This window comes from Adiantum capillus-veneris, chromosome 18 (genome assembly GCF_014529385.1).
Source record: "Adiantum capillus-veneris isolate H3 chromosome 18, ASM1452938v2, whole genome shotgun sequence".
NCBI classification, from domain to species: Eukaryota; Viridiplantae; Streptophyta; class Polypodiopsida; order Polypodiales; family Pteridaceae; genus Adiantum; species Adiantum capillus-veneris.
Genome location: NC_140948.1, coordinates 90435926 through 90441925, shown reverse-complemented (window position 1 = coordinate 90441925; position 6000 = coordinate 90435926).

The following is a 6000-nucleotide window of genomic DNA, read 5'->3' as shown; positions in this document are numbered from 1 at the left end:
ATAACAAGCATTCTGAAGTGCAAAAATCAATTAAGCATGGGTGGAACAGACTAGATTGGTTGGCCAAAGAAGATTGGAGGAATGCGAAGAAATCAGCGTGCAAGAATCCCAACAAGTGGAAGCAACAAAAGGAGGCAGCCAGAGCGCGAGTAGAGGCAGGGAGCTCGCACCACTTGGGGAGCGGCGGGTGGGCATCATTTGAGGCCAATTTTGTAAGTGTTTTTGCATTGCTCTTTAGGTTTGATAGTTTAGGGTTTAGGGGTTTTCAAACTCTAACATAATGGATTCTTTGTATGTTTTGACGGTGGTCAATGACAAGACGTGACCCCACATCGTGCGAGCGCGAGTACGCAGGTAGAAAGGGCTTAAATGCCCTGATGGACATTCTGAGTTCTCACGGTGGCATGGTTAGTATTAGGGTTCACTCTTTTCTATATGTTGTATTGTTTTATAAATTATATGTTTATACTTACAAAAAGTTGTCTTTTTTTTTTTTTTAAAGAATTCGATAGATACACTGCTTGGACGCGATGAGACGTCTGATTAGACAACGTCACTCCAGCCGTAGCTAGAAAGCATTAGTTTCCTTTTGTCATAGCACATGTATCATGAGATGACGTTTATACCTCTTTTTGAAAACCATGTATATCTTTTCAATAATGACAATGGTGTTGTAACTATTACATTTGCAAAGTTTAACAATCAAGTGATTTTTCCTATGATGTGTACAATTGTCATTGATTTACTTTCATCAATTTACTTTTGTAAAACTGCTAGGTTGATGGGTTCTTGCTGAGAAGGTGCCTGTTGAGCATGTGCTCCTGCTGCCTCTTCTACCAGAAAGAGGGATACTATGGATGATGGAGTTAATGGTTATATTGTCTTGTGGGTGACTACTTTGGGTCTATATCTAAGATTGCACTTTCTTTCAAAGGTGAATCTGGGCTTATCTTGGATTCATTTAGGTTTGCTCAATTATTGAAACATTCAATATGGTTAATGGGTGGCAGGGCATTTAATGCCTTGCCACCAATTTTTTTTCTCTCGGGCATCACTGTCATCGTCGCTATATAAGGCTCTGCAGCATCGTTATAAACGTCGCTATAGGTGGCATGTAAACGTCGCTAAGATCATCGCTATAGCCGTCGCTATATAGTGATGGCTATAGTGATACATATAGCGACCCTTATAGCGACGCTCATAGCAACGTTCCCGTATCGACGCTGTTAGCGACGGTCTTAGCGACGTCAGGGAGTATAAAAACCCAATGTATTTCCATCGCTAACAGCGTCACAAGTGCACACAACCTCTTGTAGTGAAATAGGTGAAACTTTCTCAACGGGGCTCCTTGGTAACAAGGAATGGATCAGTATGTTTTACAAAACTTGAGGATTTGAAGAGATATGAAAGGCAATATGTACATAATGTACAAATGGGCATGAAAGAGAGTGGGTTGCTAGACCCTACTAAAAATGTTTTAGGTTTGTGTGAACAAGTTTTTTTTGTAGATATTATGGGTGAGCTTGATGCTATAATGGAGTCTAGTTTGCATCTTGAAAATGAAGTTGTGGAAGTATGCTCTATGGAAATGTATCAAGTAATAGAAGCCTTTAATGAAAACGAAACAATTGGCCCAGAAGTCCATGTTGAAACTAAACACAAGAGTGTAGCAAAGAAGGTGAAACCAATAGCTTCATCCTTACCACCCAACAACAGGGAAAAGATTGAGCAATCTTCTTTGCAAGCAAGTTTAAGGAATCCTAAAAAGATTGGGCATACCTTCACAAAAGAGTAATTTCAAGAGTTGCAAATTGGTTGCGAGGAGTTTCTAACACACGAGGAGACAAAGTGCTTCAAAGACATGCTTCTAAAGCATGGTAAGGCTTTTGCATTTGAGCCACGCGAGATAGAATGTGTTGATCCTTCTATTATAGCTCATATGGTAATTTTCACAAAGGCTCCAAAGTTAGTGGAGCTGCTCAATGAGAAGATCAAAATGGGAATTTTGGAGCCTTCTTGTGCTCCATACTCAAATAGATGGTTCAGAGTTCCAAAGAAGAATGGTTCTCTACGCTTCATCCAAAATATGCAACCAGTGAACAAGGTGACAATCAGAAATGTAGATACAGGTCCCTTTTGTGGATGATTTTGCAGAGGCGTTTGCAGGAAGGGCAATCTACTCGATGGGGGATCTCTACTTAGGGTATGATCAATTTCAGCTTGCAATCAAAAGCAGAGACTTGACAACCATGAGGACACATTGGGCTTGGTAAGGATGTGTACATTTCCACAGGGAGCAACCAACTCGGTTGCACATATGATGAATGGGATGAATAAGGTCTTACGCGACTTTATTCCTCAAATCACAATGCCTTTCATTGATGATTTTCCTATCAAAGTATGTGAAGAAAGTGACAAAGATGAAGCTTTGGATCTCAGGGGATGTCGCAGGTTTGTGGTGAATCACATAAATGAGTGTGATAAGTCTAGGTTGGAAAAAGTGAATCTTACATTGTCAGGGAAAAAGTCTATGTTTGGTGTCAATGAAGTTCTCATTGTGGGGCACATGTGTGGGCCATATGGTAGAAAACCTTGTCCAAAAAAGGTAGATGTCATTCAAAGAATGAAAGAAATGTGCAGTAGCATCACTGAGGTTAGAAGGTTCCTAGGAGCATGTGTCTTTTATGTTATTTGATTCCACATTATGTACATGTAGCTGATGCTCTTTATCAACAACTGCTTATAAAGAATCAAAAGTGTAAATGGACAGAAGCACATGTAAAAGCCATGAGAAAGCTTAAGGAGTTGCTTCAGTCAGCACTAGCTTTGAGAAAGGTAGACTATGAGTGTCAAAGGCCAGTAATCGTGACAGTAGACACCAGTCCTACAACGATTGGATGGGAATGTTCGAGCTTGATTTACCCCTTGTAATTTTCTATGGTAAAAGCGCACATTTGTAAGCCTGCCCCCATTATGAGGAGAAGCCATCGTGCGTGAAAGAAAATCACTCGCCAAAAACCAAAATTTTCACGACCAAAAATCAGGGGCAACTTTTTTTTTCGTCGGAATATAATGGTCGGACGGTGGCCGAAAAGTGGTCAAAAAACGACTGGTCAGTTGGCCAGCGGCCGATAGTCAATGGCCGGTGTGGCCGGTGGCCGAATTCAATGACCGGTGGCCGAATTCAAAAGCGGATTTGTCTACACAAGGGCGGCCACACATGGGCGGATTGGAGGGTCCGATTGGACTTATTCACACAAGGGTGGCTACACATGGCTGCCTCTCATAAGAGAGGGCAGCCCTTTTGGCCTATAAAAGGAGGCCATTTCCACACACATTTCATAATGTGAAGTTGATGCAACAAGGTGGGTGTGAGGTGGTGAGAGTGAAGCAAGGCGGGAGCCGGGAGCTCCAAAAGGGTATAATCCCTTTGTAAAATACTTCTTGTTTTGAAGTACTAAAGCCATTGAGTGGCTGCTTTCCCGTGGACGTAGCCCACATTGGGTGAACCACGTATATCGTGTGTACTCTCTCTCTCTCTCTCTCTCTCTCTCTCTCTCTCTCTCTCTCTCTCTCTCTCTCTCTCTCTCAACTCTCTCTCTCTCTCTCTCTCTCTCTCTCTCTCTCTCTCTACTCTATAATCTCATGTATGTAAATCTATCTCTCTCCATTAAGTAATCTACCCAATTATCTATTTAGCTACGTCTTATTTCCTAACAACTGGTATCAGAGCAAGGTTTGCTCGTAGCTAAATTATCTCAAGGAAAGGATTCCTTGAATTGAGTGGAAGTTATGGCGGAGGAAGGGAAGCTCAAGATTGAGAAGTTCAATGGAAAAATCTACCAACATTGGAAGATGCAAATTGAAGACTATCTCTACCAAAAGGACCTCTATTTGCCACTAGGTGGTCTTGCAAAGAAGCCCGCAAAGATGGCAGATGAAGCATGGATTGTCCTTGATCGAAAGGCACTGGGAACAATCCGGTTAAGCTTGGCATCAACGGTGGCCTTCAATGTTTCAGAGATGAAGACCACGGAGGACTTGATGAAGTCACTTGACGACTTCTATGAGAAACCATCGGCATCCAATAAGATATTTCTTATGAAGTGCTTGTTCAATCTAAAGATGGCAGAGAATGGTTCAGTTGCAGAACACCTAAATGACTTTAACACAAACATAAGTCAACTTCAATCAGTGAAAATCAATTTCGATGACAAAGTGCGAGCTCTTCTTATACTATCATCTCTACCGGATAGTTGGGACATCCTTGTGATGGTTGTAAGTAATTCTATTTCTGGCACAAATACTCTTAAGTTTGATGATGTTGTGGGTGTTCTCCTAAGCGCGGAAATACAAAGGAGAAGCACAGGAGAATCATCAAGTGTTGCACTGTCAGTGGAAACAAGAGGAAGGCCTAAGGAGAGGTTCAAAAACCAAAAGGGTCGTGATCGCTCAAGGCGGAGCAAGTCACGCACAAAGTCAGATCCGAATTCACCATTGTTGTAGGCTCGAGGAGAGCTATGCGACAACGCCAAGCATTCCACGCAAGATAAAGCGCACACGTCGATGCATCTACGAGCTATTTGTGGTCGTAAGTGTATCAAACGATGTCTGTTTTCTGCGTGCTAGTAGTCTATAGAATCGTGGCGACATAAGCTACGCATAGGTACTCATAAATTTCAGTTTCGGACACTTTCAAAATTCTGCTATGTCATCCTAAGCGTTTTCCACAGATGGATTTAGAGTGAGGGTTTTGAGTGTAGAAGCGTAGGGACAGGTGTATCCTAGTGAGGGGATGGTGTTCCTTAAGTTTCGTACGAATCTGGCATGATTAGGTGAGTTACCTTCCGCATGTGTGTATGTGGCTAGGTGGTGTAGTTGAGAGTAGTGAGGTTCTTGATTGTGGTTTAGTTGGCCTTCCAGAGTGTTGTATATGTAGGATGGTCTCAGCGTGACAAGCTAAAGATATTTCCTCCGTGTAACTATCGTGTCATCTGTGTCCTCGATTGACATTATGTTGATCTAGGTAGTGTTTGCATGCACTTCATGGGTGTGTGAGTAATGTTGCGGGAGCGACTCACACACACATGAAGTGCATGCAAACACTGCCTAGATCAACATAATGTCAATCGAGTACATAGATGACATGATAGGCACACGGAGGAAATCTCTTTAGCTTGTCAGGCTGAGACCATCCTACACATACAACACTCTGGAAGGCCAACTAAACCACAATCAAGAACCTCACTGCTCTCAACTACACCACCTAGCCACATACACACATACGGAAGGTAACTCACCTAATCATGCCAGATTCGTACGAAACTTAAGGAACACCATCCCCTTCCTAGGATACACCCGTCCCTACGCTTCTACACTCTAAACCCTCACTCTAAACCCATCTGCGGAAAACGCGTAGGATGACAGAGCAGAATTTTGAAAGTGTCCGAAACTGAAATTTATGAGTACCTATGCGTAGCTTATGTTGCCACGATTCTATAGACTACTAGCACGTAGAAAACAGATATCGTTTGATACACTTACGGCCACAAATAGCTCGTAGATGCGTCGGCGTGTGCACTTTGTCTCACGTGGAATGCTTGGCATTGTCACGTAGCTCTCCTCGAGCCTACAACAATGGTGCAGTCGGATCTCCAATGTGTTGAGCGAGCCGGGCGTAGCTAGAGGATAAAGCTCATGCTCACTCTCTTTCTCTCTCACACACAGTAGACGACAGCGCTAAAGTTTTGATTATGATTAAAGTCTCCCCCTTTACAAAATGACCTAGGTACCTTATATACTAAGGCTACCTTAGGTTTAACCAAAAATGGGGTTGAAAGGGTAAAATGGCTTTGTATTTACAATCTGGAAGTGCCATTGCACCCCGGCTTCTGAAACTAGAATAACTACTCATTACAAATGACGTTTATAGCAATAATCCGCAGCATTTCATAACTCGCAAAAGATAAGACTTTAGTACGAAACTTGAGTTATGTTGTG